The following is a 17,216-nucleotide window of genomic DNA, read 5'->3' on the forward strand; positions in this document are numbered from 1 at the left end:
TCTCGGCGCCCGCTTGACGAATCACCCCAAGACTTTCAGGGTAGGAGCTGAACGGAGCGCCCCATTAGTTTTGAAAATTTTGCGAGGATTCGTCAACCGGTGCAAAAGTTATTCAAAATAGAATTTTGAGATTTTCTATGGAAACTAGGTTGTAACTATAACTATCTACTGGCGACCGCAGGTAGATAATATATATATATATATATGTATGTATATATATATATATATATGATTCTCCAAGGTAAGCCTGATGCTTCAAGGACGCACTCCCAGTCACAGCTGATCACAAGGAACAATTTCAGAAGAAAAACCGGAAGCTGCATTCCAGGTAAAATTGCTTTTATTCCCAACGCGTTTCGAGGCGGCAGCCTCTTCATCATGGGTTACTGTTCGGATATGGCATGGAGGTTCCGATGTGCATGCTGCTTCGTTTTTAACCCTCAGTGGATCGCGCACAGCACGTGATATTCTGCACAGCATGCTGGGCTTGGTAGTCCTCATCGGCATTGTTTGTGCCTATAGTAGGCTCCTTGCCACATCCTATGATTAGTCAGTGTTCGTTACAAATTAATATACCTCTCGTAGGCCCCGGGATGATGTTCCGGTTTATATTTACTCTTGTGACTGGGCTGCTCGCAGCTGTGAGGAAATCCCAATGCCGCGCAGCCTTCTCCCTCTTCCAAGGTGTAATGGAAAGAAAAAATGGTGCAATCCTTCACGGCGAGGCAGCCGTGTAAAATGTGATTCTCCAAGGTAAGCCTGATGCTTCAAGGACGCACTCCCAGTCACAGCTGATCACAAGGAACAATTTCAGAAGAAAAACCGGAAGCTGCATTCCAGGTAAAATTGCTTATCCTATGATTAGTCAGTGTTCGTTACAAATTAATATACCTCGTAGGCCCCGGGATGATGTTCGCGGCATTGGGATTTCCTCACAGCTGCGAGCAGCCCAGCTGTGCGCGATCCAGCTTCCGGTTTTTCTTCTGAAATTGTTCCTTGTGATCAGCTGTGACTGGGAGTGCGTCCTTGAAGCATCAGGCTTACCTTGGAGAATCACATTTTACACGGCTGCCTCGCCGTGAAGGATTGCACCATTTTTTCTTTCCATTACACCTTGGAAGAGGGAGAAGGCTGCGCGGCATTGGGATTTCCTCACAGCTGCGAGCAGCCCAGTCACAAGAGTAAATATAAACCGGAACATCATCCCGGGGCCTACGAGAGGTATATTAATTTGTAACGAACACTGACTAATCATAGGATGTGGCAAGGAGCCTACTATAGGCACAAACAATGCCGATGAGGACTACCAAGCCCAGCATGCTGTGCAGAATATCACGTGCTGTGCGCGATCCACTGAGGGTTAAAAACGAAGCAGCATGCACATCGGAACCTCCATGCCATATCCGAACAGTAACCCATGATGAAGAGGCTGCCGCCTCGAAACGCGTTGGGAATAAAAGCAATTTTACCTGGAATGCAGCTTCCGGTTTTTCTTCTGAAATTGTTCCTTGTGATCAGCTGTGACTGGGAGTGCGTCCTTGAAGCATCAGGCTTACCTTGGAGAATTATATATATATATATATATATATATATATATATATATATATATATATATATATACACACAGACTACCTTTCTGTCGAAGAAGCAAGAGGACACAGCGGGCAACTTGGCAGGAGTTCTTTATTCTGCAGCTTGTGTGGCATAATGCATTTCGGCTCCTATGAGCCTTCCTTACATGCCGTGGCTGAAAATGAGGTGAGTCCAACTTCCTCCCTTATATTCCTAAGGCCCTCCCAATGCCGTGAGTTCAGCTAGCTCAGCTGAATTGGTATATATATATATACATATGTTGGATTTGAACATTTTAAGCAAACAACATTGCTAGGTAGTTGTTGGACAAATTGATATGACATGCAAATTGTGGTGTCTATTTTTTTATTTGCCATTGCCTGGCACATCCCGAAGCTGTGGTGGTGGGCCACAAAGGGGAGCCAGGATAAATAGGACTTGGAGACTGGTCACATCTGCCTCCCCTTTGGAGACACCAGTGGCTATAACTCAACATTTCACTTAATTAAGGGGTGAACAGTGTGCAGGGAGTTCCTCTCCCTGTTTTCAACCTATTCTGCCCAAAGTTCATGCATTAACTCAGAGTAATTCCAAGTTATGTGTTTGAAATTTAGGCATCTTGCAGGCATAAAATGGGTGCTAACACCAATGATTCAGTCCCTGGTACTTTGCAACCAGGGCTGCATTTTTTATAGTTTACAGCTGATGAATTTATAATGCCTATTAGAACATATCCACTGTAACCAAATGTGATTGGAAAAATCATGCACATTTTCTACTGTTGATGAATGCCTTTGCTAATCATTGGTAGGTAAACATTGCAATATTACATCATATTGTGTATCTTGAAATGAGTTAGGTAGAAGCAGCAGAGTAGGTTGTAATTCACATTCTGATTGGCTGATAGGACATTTAACGTTGTGGAAACTAGATCTTTATTTGCAGAAAATGCTTTGAGTGTGCGAATGGTTAATTTAGACTGACCATTCCACTGCACACCCTCAAATTATTCACAGCATGGACCTTCAATGTCTTCATTGAAAAGCACAGTATACGTAATTTACATGTTTTTGTACAAACAATAGCATGATAAACAATCTGATAAACAATCTGTACTTACTCCAGTAAGCGTATCCTAGAACATACATGAGACAAAGGATGGTATGACATGAAATCAAGTCAAATAAAACAATACAATTTGATTAAAACAAAAGTGTAACTTTATAGTAAATTCAATCATATAAAACAGGGATTGGCATGACATTGAATTATAATGAAACAATCTCAATATTCTAAAAAAGTGCATACATTATAATCTGGTGGTTATATAATGGTACTTTTTGTAACTTGTGAAGGCCTGAATTTTCCAATTTTAAAATGTTGCTGGCTTAAAAGGAAGGATTACCTGATGGATTTGCACATTACGTACTATCCCTCTCATAAAGTGGTTTTGTTCATACGCAATGATCTTATATCATGATCCACGTGGATAACCAGATAAAAACACTTTTCACCCATTTTATGAAGTGCACTATATCATTCTCATCATGTATGTAAACAAGCATTGTAAATGCTGATTGTTTCCACTTTTTAATGGAGTATAGAGAACGTGTTTTTACAAAGTTTCACTTGTGAGCCAAGAAAATTATTATAGGGCAGCTTGAGTTCAATTTCTTCTTACTCAAATGCAGATTGCATAAATTAGAGTTTGAGGTACAGTGTGAGAGAGAGAGTGAGTCTGTGAGTGTATTTATGTGCGTGTGTGTGTTGTGTCTGTGATTATGAGTGTATAAGAGAAGGTGAGAGGGTGTCAGTGTGATTGTGTGTGTGAGAGAGTGTGTGTGTACCTGTGGGTGTTTTATGCTTGTAACTGCACTGCTGGCCCTAGCATATTGGGGATAATTCTTGGCTTCTTGGAAGAGCATACATGCCCTTCTGGATGGAGGATGTTGTTTTGAGAAAATGCAAACCCTGGCACACAGGAGATAATTCATGTCATATGAGGGCATTCACTGCAAAATGTTGGTGCGGACATATTCGTGATAATTCTTGACAAAAAAGAGCACCTAGAGCGTGGAACACCTTTAGCAAAATGATTGCCCTTGCATTCTGTGTACACTTTTTGGTATATGTGGCCCCATGTCTATGGGGTTTATCTAAGGCACATTCTAGCATATGGTGTGCCATTCCTGGTGCAAGGGAACAAGGGCAGCATTTTGGTGATGATGTATTGGAGTTATTTCTTGGTAAAACAGGGTACCCACAGTATGAGGGCATCCATAGCAAAATGACAAAAGTGTTGCCCTTGAAAACCAGAGGTCATTTTTAGCATGTGATGGGGCATGTGGCAATATTTTTGCACTGGCTAGGTACGAGTGCCCTTTCAGATCTAGTTTATTATTGTATGCGAAAATTGTCTTTTAAAATAAATGCATTACTTGGCCCAATGTTGTTCGAAATTTACTCTGTGGGAGAATCTCTCACTCTGCCCTATCCCTCCTCACCCCAAACCCTGCTAGTAGAAATATAGTTCACTTACATTGCTCGCTGGAACTTTCGGCTAGTGTTGCAATCCACAACTTTTTAAGATCAATCGCTAATAATCGTGAGCAGAAGTAGCGAGGAGCAGAAAGGACAGTATATGGGCTGAAGGGACTGAGTTTGTTCAAGGAGGGCAGTTGCAGAGGTTTCGAAATTAAATTAAAAGCACTGTCTAGTCTAAAAATGTATAAACTTGTTTACATTACACAAGTGACAAGTGATAAACCAGCTGCACACCTGTCATACCTGTAATTCTTTACAATTTAAGTTCAAAATGTGGATATGGAATTCTACCAAATATTTTGTGAATCTGGCTCCCATGACTGTTACTAATGATTGTCAGCTGTCCTGCCAAATAGCGGACATCATTGATTAGGTTATAATATCTTAGATTAAATACCATATTACTATACTGACAGAGTGATCTTAATTGATCCCATTCCCTTTGTCATGGCACTGATGATGCAAGAGTGTCCCACACACACTGCACTAATTGCATTGTATTTCACCCGGCATGAGAGACACTCCACAGTTTGTCAGGCTCCAGCATGTGCTGCTCCTGGCCAAGCTTGCCAGTGAGGAAGGCCTAGAGGATGGCTGGAATCACAACTTTAAACTAAACAGTGTGCTTTAAATGAGCTTCTCCAGTGGTGCAAAGTTTGGATTCTCATTAAGAGTGGCCTGGCTGGGAAGGTGATAAGAATTGTATCTTTTAAAATCTGGTACTATGGATAGGAATTTCAAGAATGCAATAACTATTGTCTAGTAATTACTTTGCAGTCAAGGCCTAGTGAGATTGTCAACATTAATCAGGTCCATCTCCATGGTAAAAAGAGGAGGGTAGAGTACTTAAGTTGGAAAAAAAACAACCAATGGGAGACTGCAAATAATTTAAAAAGGCCAGAGTTTGTATGAAACTATTTAACTGTGATTTTGTGTTACACAAATCACTGTATGGCACTGCACAAATACAAGTCCTGCTCCACACCATTGAACACCAATATGAGAAACTGAGTTGTTGTGTGACTGAGATGTGAGCTCTGGTCAAGCAACATCCACAGTCCTTTGCAGTGTGAACCATAAATTGTCATTACATTTACCTGTGCTTAACCCTGGGTAGCTTGGCACAAAAAACAAAATGTAGTCATGCTTAACTTGGGGCTAATGTCTAAGGTATGTATGCAGCTCACTAATGGTAATAGAGTAAAAACACAAAAACACAAAAATCTCACAACAATTTAGGAAAATAGAGTAGGTTTTAATACATTATTTGACACCAAGACAGCAAAATCCAATCAGTAGAACCAGAATTATGAATGTTTAATGTTTTTTAGCAAAAAGTAGCACCTAAATGATCAAATACCCAACCGCTGACATTTAGTCATGCAAGATCTGGTCAAAATAAAAAAATATGGCTGACTTTGATGACATGATGGAGCATGGTTCGGATACAAGAACTGGATTGGGCTGGTTTGGGCTTACTTTCGGACTTAGAAGAAAGTTTTGAGAAAAAGTTTCTGAGAAAGTAAAAGTCAGTGGGGTGTTCAAGGACGGAGCATCATGGTCAGATAGTCTTTGATCGATGCCATGTGAAGATTTTAACATTTGGACTTGGTCTCTTTTTTGGAAGTCCGGAATCTCCAGCGGGATTAGGCAGAGGGCAGTAGCTGAAGACAGTTTCACAAGGCCGGATCCCCCTTCGAGGAAGAACCACTGAACAAGATTTGCTGCTGCGGAGAAACAAAGTCATTGGAAAAGCCATGACGTCAATCTGATCGGAGATGAACCTCGTGCAGTAAGCAGGCAGGTTGGACCAAGTCTTGTTGTGTAGTTTCTAATAATACATACGATCTGTGCGTTTAGACAACATAAACTAAGGTTTTGGTGTTCAGACTGATTCCAAACACCATAATAAATATGTCAGCCATTAGACCAGCTAGCTCACAGTGCCACCATACTCCGCCTAACCTTACAAAGGAGTGAATAGTTTCTGGCAACTATTGAACATGACAACCCTTCATCCTTCAGGGATCGTAAAAAGTAAAGTACTTTTCACTGAGTCAATTGTGCTCACTTAGTCTCAGAGAGATATGCAGAATAAACGATGGGGATATTTTCAATAAGCATTTATTGAACCAGTGTAATTCTAGAATAAAAAATGTTTGCTGAGACAATCATTAGACAGAAACAGATATATATGATTACAAGCACCGGCAGAGTAAATAAAAGGTAGAATACTACCATGGTACTAAAACAGTAAATATATGCAGGCATATCAATACATGGCAGTAATCAAGCGTACTCCTAAGATGTGAACCCTATCTAAGTGTACCTAGCATGTATGTGGGTGTACAGCCAAGAATCCCCTTGGAAAGAGCGAACCCAATTACCTGCTGGGAGAGAATGAAGGACCCTGTCTTGGTTCGAGTTGGACTCCCCGCAAGGGATGTCAGACCACTTCATGCTGGACCTTCTGCAGGCCAGGACCTCAGCATCTTGTGTCAGCATGGAAGCTTCTCCTCTGGTTACCCAGCAAAGATGTGGTTCTTTTATACCCAAAAAGTACCCGCAGGGGTTCTACCTAGATATGTAATGGCTTGCCATTATGTACAGTGGACCTGTCATCCAAGGATGACGTTAGCAGTTTATACAGAACATAGTTATCCTGCTGTGTACGTCCTGGGCAGGGGATTACAATATGAAACTAGGTATCCTCATGCATAATAAATCAGGCCAGTTTCAGAGAAAACTGATCAACATTTATTCAGCCTATAACTAGGCAAAAGTTCAGTGCAAGAACCGTTATGCAGAGCAAGTTAGAACAAATGTAGGTAAAAGGTCATGTAGCTACCTAGGCCTATTTTGAGGTACATTAGGGCTCAAAACAGGCTCCTCCTGGTTCGCAAAGACTTCTTGGGACCATATAATTCTAAATCCTCAGTTTTGGGATTTGGGCATCTGGGCACCTTTAGCACCGCAACCAAGGTTTCTGGACTCTTGGGACAACATTTGGGGGTTTAGGACTCACTCTGAGTCTAGGTGTGGGTCCAAAAATGGTTGAAGCCGTTTGTGTCCCTGTGACTCACAACAAAAGGCCAGTACACTAGCTCTTGGAGTCATTCTGGCAGTCCTTAGTCCAGGGGAAGATGCAGAGCTCAACAGCAGGGCAAAAAAGTCCTTCCAGGTACAGCAAAGCAGTATCGCAGAGAGCACAACAAGGTCGCCAGCAAGCAGTCCTCTGAGAGTCCTTCCGCAGGTCCAGGACTGAACAAAAGAGTCATTGTTTAAGGTTCTAGTGTTATACCCTGGTAACCTCCTTCTAGAATGTAGGAGAAACTTCTTGACAGTGGCATTGAAGTGCATGGAATTTCCCGACATCCTTGCCCTGGCTCCGAGCTGGATGCAGTGGCAATGCGGGAGTGATAGGTCCTTTGTGTAAAGGCAGAGCAGCCACGATTCAGTTGCAGGGAGGCTGTGCTCATCTCCGCCCCATCCTACCAGCAGATCGCTCATTAAGGTACACCTAATCCGTCAATTCCGTGAATGTTTGTGAGAAAACCACAAAGTCTAACTACAGTTATACCCAGTCATTTGACACACAAAATGCTGCATGTACAAAAGTGCAAAAAAAATGCCAACTTTCTTAAAAGTAGCATTTTAAAAATTGTAATAAAAAACCTGACTTTAACATTAAATAGGATTTTTCAGCTCAACTCCAGAGACTCTAACTTGACATAGCTGCCTGCTCCCAATTTGAAATTACAATTTATAAAATGTAATAAGGAATCTCCAATGTTATCCTATGTGAGGGGTAGGCCTCCCAGTAGTGAAAAACCCATTTAGGAGTTTTTCATTCTCAGGGCATGCAAAACTAAAAGGTATATGTCCAACCTTTCAATTACAAGGCACCCTGCTCCCTGCTCTGTGGGCTACCTAGTGCCTTCCTTTGGGGTATCATATATGCAATAAAAGGGGTGTATAGGGACTGCCAAGTCGACATCACAGTTTAAAATTGCATTCAGGCTGCAATGGTATGTCTAGGGCATGATTTAAAGGGCTACTTAAGTGAGTATCACAGGGAGTGCTGTAGGCCCAATAGTAGCATTTACAGGCCCTGGGTATAGGGTATACCACTCTACAAGGGTCTTATACGTAAATCAAATATGTCAAACAGGTGTAAATTAATCAAACTATGTTTAAGGGAGAGAGCACAAGCACTTTACCACAGGTAAGCAGTGGTAAAGAGCACAGAGTTCTAAAGCCAACAAAAATGAATTCAGCAAAAAGTGAAGGAAAAAGGCAAACAGTTTGAGAGTGACCCTGCAGAGAGGGCTAGGTCCAACGCTAGGCTACAGTTTTCTTACAGCATGCACTTTAATGTTTTGTGAAATCTGACTAGTGTAGGTTTATAAATATGATTGCTGTTCTTTTAAATCGCTATATTAAAGCACATTAGTTCTTATTCTCAAAGGAAAAATTGGCTGTATCTTATATCTGTAATCAGATTTAGCATACATATGCCTGCCAGGAGTTCAAAATGCAATTCCTGGTACGGTTAAGCCAAATTATGAGTTTGGAGAATTCCACCATGTTGGAGGGAGGACCACCGGGGAGTCGGGGGGACTACTCCGGGGCACCTTCCTACCGCAAAGTTATAGCCGAGCGCCGCTGAGAAGCCTCCTAGGAGAGGTCCTTCTCCTATGATCGTACTAGGCCCAGTAACACCACCACACAGGACTCCGTATCAGTTGCTTATCTTGGTTCTTTATATAAAAAGGAGCACGCTCAATATTTACAGTGGGATCGAGTGATCCAGTAAGAGTCTCAATGTTCTTGGAGGGATAGGGTAGCGGGACAGTCTTAGTACCAGCCAGGTACGGGAAGGCTCTGCGCCAGACCTTGGATGCTGGTCTCAGAGCGGCTCGGACGTGGAGAGCCGCGACGGCGTCTGCAGGGCTCGGGTGGTAGTTCCGCTTGGGTCGAGCCGCGACACAGTCAGCAGGGCTCCGGTGGTAGGTCCGCTTCGGTCGAGCCGCGACGAGGTCAGCTGGGCTCTGATGGTACGTTTCAACAAGGTCGGGCCACGACAGCGTCAGCAGGGCCCCAAAGGTTCGTGAAGGTCTTGTAAGCACGATGGAGCCGCGACGTCGTCAGCAGGGCTCAGGGTGTGGTTCCAGGAAGAGTCTTTCTCCGTAGGGTCAGCCGCGATCCGATCAGCAGGGCTCTTGACTCCGGGATACAACTGTCGTCTTGTTGCCGGGTCGCCCCAGATATAGGTCTGGAGCCCTTTGATGTCCGGACCCTTGCGCCCAGGAGGGCGGAGAGGCCGGGTAGGGCGCGGCCAGACGCCCAGCAGGAGAGGCGCCAGGCCCCAGAGAGCTGTGGGGCGATCGCACCTAGGTGTGGAAGGACGGTTGGGGGTCCCATCGATACTGCCCTCCGCCGGGAGTGGGGAGGGCTCACGTGGTATCCCCCGGGCCAGGGGTTGGTGCCTCGATGTCGGGCCTCGCTGGGACCGAGGCCGGGTAGAGCAGGGTCACGTAGGTGGTCACGTGGAGTGACGTATAATCCAAAATGGAGGAGCCCCGAGGTGCATGGGACCTCGTGCGGCTTAGCGAGGGGGAACAGGACCACGCCACGAGGCCGGCTCCAACACGCGTCCCCCCCAGCTGAAGGCAGGGAGAGTCACCCATCTCCTTGGGGGTTCTCCTCGCCGAGGCGGAAGAACCTGGACAGGCCGTCAGCATTGGCGTGGTCGTTGCCGGGCCGGTGTTCCACGGTGAAGTCCATCCCTTGCAGCGAGATGGACCATCGCAACAACTTGGGGTTCTCGCCCCGCATTTGCATGAGCGACCGCAAGGGCCGGTGGTCAGTCTGGACCCTGAAGTGGGTGCCGAAAAGGTAGGGCCGGAGCTTCTTGAGAGTCCATACCACAGCGAAGGCCTCCCGCTCGATGGTGCTCCACCTCTGTTCTCGGGGCAGCAGTCGGCGGCTGATAAAGGCCACAGGTCGGTCGAGGCCCTCGGCGTCCATCTGGGAGAGGACCGCCCGACCCCGTACTCTGATGCGTCGGTCTGCACCACAAATTCCTTGCTGTAGTCAGGGGCCTGTAGCACCGGGGCAGCACACATGGCCGCCTTGAGGGCTTCAAAAGCAGTCTGACAGCGGGGCGTCCAGTGCACCACCCTGGGGCTGTTTCTTGGAAGTGAGCTCCGTAAGGGGGCCCACAATGCTGCCATAATCTTTAATAAATCGCCGGTAGTAGCCTGTGAGGCCTAAGAAGGCCCGGACAGCGGTTTGGGTTGCGGGGGGCTCCCACGCCTGGATGGCATCGACCTTTAACTGGAGGGGCGCTACCTGGCCACTCCCCACCTGGTGGCCCAGATAGGTCACAGATCCTTGACCGATCTGGCACTTGCTGGCCTTAATTGTGAGCCCGGCCCTTTGGAGAGCGGCCAGGACTTCTCCGAGGTGTCCTAGGTGCGCGGCCCAATGGTCGCTGAAGATTGCAATGTCGTCGAGGTAGGCCGCGCTGAAGGCTTCTAGCCCGGCTAGGACCTTGTTCACCAGCCTCTGAAAGGTCGCTGGGGCGTTCTTCATACCGAAGGGCATCACCCGAAAGTGGTAGTGCCCATCGGGGGTGGAAAAGGCGGATCGTTCCTGGGCGCCGGGAGTGAGCTTGATCTGCCAGTACCCAGCGGTGAGATCAAAGGTGCTTAGGTAGCGGGCGGCCCCTAAGCGGTCGATCAGCTCGTCTGCCCGTGGCAGGGGGTGGGCATCGGTCTTGGTGACTGCATTCAGGCCCCGGTAGTCTACACAAAATCTGAGTTCCGGAGAAGTGCCGGGGGCGGCGGCCTTCGGCACCAAGACCACCGGGCTGGCCCACGGGCTGTCTGAGGGCTCGATGACTCCGAGGGCGAGCATCTTGGTGACCTCGGTCTGTATGCAGGCTCGGACTCGGTCAGGTACTCTGTAGGCGAGGTGTCGCACAGGGTGGGCTGTCCCCGGTATCCACGTCGTGGACGCACCAGGGGGTCACCCCGGGCGTGAGAGAGAAGAGGGCAGCGAAGGGTTGCAGCAGCCTCCGGCAGTCATGGCGCTGTTCTGGGGTCAGCTTGGCGGAGAGGTGGACGCCCTCCAAGGAGCCGTCTTGGCCCGAGGACCCCAGGAGGTCTGGTAGGGGCTCGGAGTCGCTTTTGCCCCCATCGTCAGTAGCCAGCAGCAGGCTTAGTTCAGTTCGGGCAAAGTGGGGCTTGAGCCGGTTGGCGTGTAGGACCCGGAGGGGGTTCCTCGGGGACTCCATGTCGACCAGGTAGGTGACGGGGCTCTTCCTCTCAACCACCTTGAAGGGCCCGGTCCACTTGTCCTGCAGGGCGCAGGGGTCCACGGGTGACATGACCCAGACTTGCTGGCCCGGCTCGAACTCGATGGTCGAGGCATTTGCGTCATACCAGCGCTTCATGTCTTCTTGGCTGGCTTCGAGGTTGGCTTCTGCCAGGGCCCGGAACTTCCGAGTCTGGTTCCGCAGGGTCAGGAGGTACCGGTAGACGTCGGGGGGGGCATCTTGGACGTTCGCCTCCCAGCCCTCCTTGACCAGGCTGAGGGGCCCTCGGACGGGGTGCCCATACAACAGTTCGAAGGGGCTGAAGCCCAGGGATTTCCTTGGTACTTCTCGATAGGCGAACAGGAGGCAGGGCAGCAGGACATCCCACCTCCTCCTCAGGGGCTCTTCCACGCCCTTGATCATCCCTTTTAGGGTTCTGTTGAACCGCTCGACCAGTCCGTTCCCCTGGGGGTGGTAAGGGGTGGTGAATCTGTAGGTGACCCCACATTGTTGCCAGAGGGATCTCATGTACTTTGAAATAAAGTTCGTACCCCTGTCGCTCACCACTTCTCGGGGGAACCCCACCCTGGAGAAGATGCCCATCAGGGCCCGGCCCACCACTGGAGCTGTCACAGTGCGGAGTGGGATGGCCTCGGGGTATCGGGTGGCGTGGTCGACCAGTACCAGGATGAAGCGGTGTCCCAGGGCGGTTCGGGGGTCGAGGGGCCCCACGATGTCGATCCCCACTCGTTCGAACGGGGTGTGGACGGCTGGAAATGGTTGGAGGGGGGCTTTAACTCGACCCCCAGTCTTTCCGCTAGCCTGGCAGGTCTGGCAGGACCGGCAGTGGTGGTCCACGTCTCTCCGCATTCGGGGCCAATAGAAATGGGTCACTAGGCGGCTGTAAGTCTTGTCCCGCCCGAGGTGTCCAGCGAGGGGCACGTCATGCGCCAGGTTCAGGAGGAACTCCCGGAACCGGAGGGGAACCACCAACACCCGGCCGGCTCCCAGTTCGGCGACTTTCTGCTCGCTATATAGTAAGTCATTGTCCCAATAGACCCAGTGGGTTCCCGTGGGGTCCCCCGAGGCCTGGGCGGCCGCTTGCTGTCGGGCCCCCTCGAGGGACGGGCAGGCCTTCTGTTCTTGCTGGAATTGTTCGCGGGTGGGGCCCCCATCGTGGCGCCACTGGGCCAGCTCGGGGATCTCGCTGAGGGAGGCGGCCTCGTCGGGAGAAAGTTTGGATGGCCCGGCCTCATCGTCGGGTTCCTCCATGCCGGAGGAGGGTGATAGTTCTGGGCCCGTAGGCTTGTCGGAGGCCGCGGCAGTGGCTGGTTGGGCGGCCATGGACCGGGTGGTGGCGCAGGCCCACTCGGGCAGCCCTAGCATCCCCAGATGCTCTCGGCGCTCCACCTGGGCCCAGGGGGAGCTCTCTAGGTCATTCCCCAGGAGGCAGTCCACGGGGGCGTCGTCGCGGACAGTCACTTTTAGGGTGCCGGACACTCCTCCCCACTCGAAGGGGATCCTGGCCATCCGGCACAGGCTTTCGGTGTTGTCCACGGTCCGGACAGGGCATAGGACATGTGGCAGGATTTGTTCGGGGGTCACTAGGTGGCAGTGGACAGCGGTCACGCTGGCCCCAGTGTCCCGGAGGGCTTCGGCCCGTCGTCCATTGATGGTGACCCACTGCTGGTAGTTCTGGGTGTTGCTGGGGATGGCCGCTCGGGGCACCATTTCTCGGGAGCCCAGGCATACGAGCGACATGGCAGCTGGTTCCCACTCGGGGGATCCGTCGTCGCGGTTTTCCTCCCCGTCCTCTCCTTCCCCCAGGGCGGCGGCGGCTATTTTTCGGGGAGGGGGCCCAGCGGTCCCGTTCCGTCGGTTCACGGGGCAGGCCGGGTCGCTCGCATAGTGGCCGGTCTGCTGGCAGCCGAAGCAGGTCACTGGTGGTCGGGGTCCAGGCTGGGCGATGGGGGTCCCCCTTCGGCCCAGGGTCGGGGACGTGTGGTTGGCGGCTTGGCCTCGTGGCGGGCTTCTGGGCGGTCCGGCCGGGAATTCCCGACTGCGGTGGGACCCCCCTCCTCCGCCCCGCTGGCGAGGAGGTCCCGTGGTACTCCGTTGGTAGTCCCCCACGGGGTTCCGGGGGACCCGGGTGTTGACCCATCGGTCTGCTTCGGCGGCGAGCTTCCGGGGCTCGGTCAGCTTACTGTCCAGGAGGTGTTGCCTTAGTTCCACAAAGCAGTTGTTGGCGAGGTGCTCCCAGACAATAAGGTCGAACAGTTCATTGTACGAGGTGACCTTGCTCCCTTTTATCCACCCTTCAAAGGCCCGGCTGAAGAAGTCCACGTACTCGACCCATGTGGTACCGGGGAGCTTCTTGCAGTCCTGGAAGCGCTGCCGGTACATCTCGGCTGATAGTCCGTAGCGGGTGAGTAGGGCTTCTTTCATGTGGTCGTAGGAGGTCATCACTGCGTCGGGGAGTTGCAGCAGGGTATCACGGCCCTCGCTGAGGAACCTCCCCCATAGGCCGGCACCCCAATCCTTCCGGGGTACCCGATGGGAGGTCATGGCTACCTCGTAGGCTCGGAACCACTGCTGGATGTCGTCGTTCTTGTAGTATTCCTTGACGACATCCTTGGGGATATGAACCTTTGGCTCGGTCAGTGGCAGAGCGTCCCGGGTCCCGGGGGTGCTGGTCTCCCCAGTTTTGGATTTCAGTTCGAGTTCTTTGAGGCTCCTCTCGTGCTCGAGGGTTAGCCGTCTCTCTTCGAGTTCCCGATGCCGTTTCTTTTCTTCGATTTCCTCTTGCAGCCGTAGTTGCTCCAAGGCTATTTTCTTCTCCGCCAGTTGGAGCTCGCCGTCCAGCCGGAGTCGTGCGAGGTCCATTTCGTGTGCCCGGACCCTCTCCCGTTCTCGCATTTCTTCGTGGGATAGGCTGGTTTCGGGGATGCCTCGCCCCCCATCTGTCGGGGTTGTGGTCGGCAGGTTTTCGTCCCGGGCCGCGGTCCCTTCGGTGCGGGGTGGAGTGGCCTCGGCTTCTGCCCAGGCTTTCAGGGCTTTCTGCATTTCTTCCTTGGTGCCCAATCCTGTGGTTGGGATCCCTTTGTCCTTGCAGAATTGTTTTAGTTCTTTGTGTGTGTATTCTTCCAGCTTTTCCAGCTGGAAGGTTGCAGCCACGGTTGCTTCTTGGCCGTCCATGGTTCCCTTTTTCTTTTTCCGTCTGGTTAGGTAGTGGGTGCGTTACTTGCCTGTATGATTGCGTCTGGCTCGGATCCCGTCGCTGGCCACCAAATGTTGGAGGGAGGACCACCGGGGAGTCGGGGGGACTACTCCGGGGCACCTTCCTACCGCAAAGTTATAGCCGAGCGCCGCTGAGAAGCCTCCTAGGAGAGGTCCTTCTCCTATGATCGTACTAGGCCCAGTAACACCACCACACAGGACTCCGTATCAGTTGCTTATCTTGGTTCTTTATATAAAAAGGAGCATGCTCAATATTTACAGTGGGATCGAGTGATCCAGTAAGAGTCTCATTGTTCTTGGAGGGATAGGGTAGCGGGACAGTCTTAGTACCAGCCAGGTACGGGAAGGCTCTGCGCCAGACCTTGGCTGCTGGTCTCAGAGTGGCTCGGACGTGGAGAGCCGCGACGGCGTCTGCAGGGCTCGGGTGGTAGTTCCGCTTGGGTCGAGCCGCGACACAGTCAGCAGGGCTCCGGTGGTAGGTCCGCTTCGGTCGAGCCGCGACGAGGTCAGCTGGGCTCTGATGGTACGTTTCAACAAGGTCGGGCCGCGACAGCGTCAGCAGGGCCCCAAAGGTTCGTGAAGGTCTTGTAAGCACGATGGAGCCGCGACGTCGTCAGCAGGGCTCAGGGTGTGGTTCCAGGAAGAGTCTTTCTCCGTAGGGTCAGCCGCGATCCGATCAGCAGGGCTCTTGACTCCGGGATACAACTGTCGTCTTGTTGCCGGGTCGCCCCAGATATAGGTCTGGAGCCCTTTGATGTCCGGACCCTTGCGCCCAGGAGGGCGGAGAGGCCGGGTAGGGCGCGGCCAGACGCCCAGCAGGAGAGGCGCCAGGCCCCAGAGAGCTGTGGTGCGATCGCACCTAGGTGTGGAAGGACGGTTGGGGGTCCCATCGATACTGCCCTCCGCCGGGAGTGGGGAGGGCTCACGTGGTATCCCCCGGGCCAGGGGTTGGCACCTCGATGTCGGGCCTCGCTGGGACCGAGGCCGGGTAGAGCAGGGTCACGTAGGTGGTCACGTGGAGTGACGTATAATCCAAAATGGAGGAGCCCCGAGGTGCATGGGAACTCGTGCGGCTTAGAGAGGGGGAACAGGACCACGCCACGAGGCCGGCTCCAACACACCACAAGTGATAAGTTCTCTGTAGTCAAAATCCCTCCAAGGAGTTCCAATGTGTGAGTAGCCGCGAAAGTTTGTTAATGCCCACAAAGATGCCTGTTTAACTTTTGTGATCTTTCACACATTTAACTAATGCCCCATTCTGCTTTGGAAATGGTCAGAGTTGTAATCTAGCCTGGCGCTGACATTGATCCTTTTCTGGGATGTTGGTCATAAATAAGAAAGGGTTTCCTCCAAGGGCATGGGGGAAAATAATTTACTAATATAGGAAAAAAGGAAACATGTATTTGCATACAGGATTCTATTCCCCATGCAGGGTGGTCGGCTATGCATAACTCCGGAATAGTATCCTGATACGGGCAGCTACAGATATGGATTGTGTGTCTGTTTTCTATTTAGTTGAGTCTAAACACTTCAAATAGATTTTCTTTTTTACAAAGCACAAGATACCTTATCATAAATTTGAAATCAATATGTGTTTACCCCAAACATCTACATTCATAAACAATAGACAGCTTTGACAGAACAACAGGGTGCACCTTTATTATTATTTTAACTGGTTAAATAGTTAAAATCATTGGGCCCAATTCAATAAAGTAATCTAAGACAAAATCCTAACTTTACGACTTTCAGTATTCACAAAAGGCATTTAGGAGTAGTAAAGTTGGGATTTTGTCTTAAGTTTGTCTTAAGTTTTGGTCTCCTAGGAGAGTACTTCCTTTGAGAATGACAGAGTATTGATGTTGGGCCGAGTGTACCTATCTGTGGGGGTGGGTGGGGTGATCATTTATTATCGAGGAATTTTGTTAACGGCTCACTAAATATACTAAGACACAATGGGGAATCATAATCCACTCTGCTTAGAAGGGGTTTTCCCTATGGGGAGGGACAAACGGTCACTGGCTGGTGCAACACTCAAGTGACAGGCTAAGATTGGGTCTGTCTCTTAAGGACCCTAAGTCCTCATTAAATTCCTTCCTCAAAAAGAATATATCAGTTTGTATGGAGTGTCTAGCTGAAGACACAGGAGAAGCTTTATTTGCAGCCTTTCAGTAATTATGTCTTTGTATTAGAAATTACCAGTTAAAACCCATTCAGCCACCTCAAGATGGTCCATATTGGTTCAATGGGCTGTGTTCCATGGCAAACCATCGTTTGACAAAGGCTGACTCTGAACTTCCAACAGACATTGAGGTGGTGCAGGAGGCTAGAGGGAATTACCATTGACTACATAACAGGTACTAGGATTAGCTGGAGTTGGCAGTCTCACAGAAAAACCATAAAGCATTTTGAGATGCTGCCAATAGACTATGTCAAAGGGATGCGTTTCCCTGTGATCGGTTAGGTTGTAATATCTCCGGCGCAGAGTGGATTAAGCATTTCTCCTCAGTCTACCAGCTAAATGAGGACAAGACCTGAATGTACA

General features: G+C 50.0%; 1 long non-coding RNA gene across 5 annotated transcripts in view; it reads right to left on the bottom strand.

The window, feature by feature from the left end:
• Positions 1–2,503: 2,503 nt before the first annotated feature.
• Positions 2,504–17,216, bottom strand: part of LOC146811204 (uncharacterized) — a 117,739-nt gene continuing 103,026 nt past the window's right edge. For 2 of the 5 annotated variants that reach the window (XR_014966697.1, XR_014966696.1), the window contains one exon: positions 5,351–5,843. This is a non-coding gene — a long non-coding RNA (uncharacterized LOC146811204). Of the gene's footprint in view, positions 2,708–5,350; positions 5,844–17,216 lie in introns of those variants that run through there. The other 3 variants (XR_014966695.1, XR_014966694.1, XR_014966698.1) reach the window with 3 other exon arrangements.

This window comes from Triturus cristatus, chromosome 7 (assembly GCF_964204655.1).
Source record: "Triturus cristatus chromosome 7, aTriCri1.1, whole genome shotgun sequence".
NCBI classification, from domain to species: domain Eukaryota; kingdom Metazoa; phylum Chordata; class Amphibia; order Caudata; family Salamandridae; genus Triturus; species Triturus cristatus.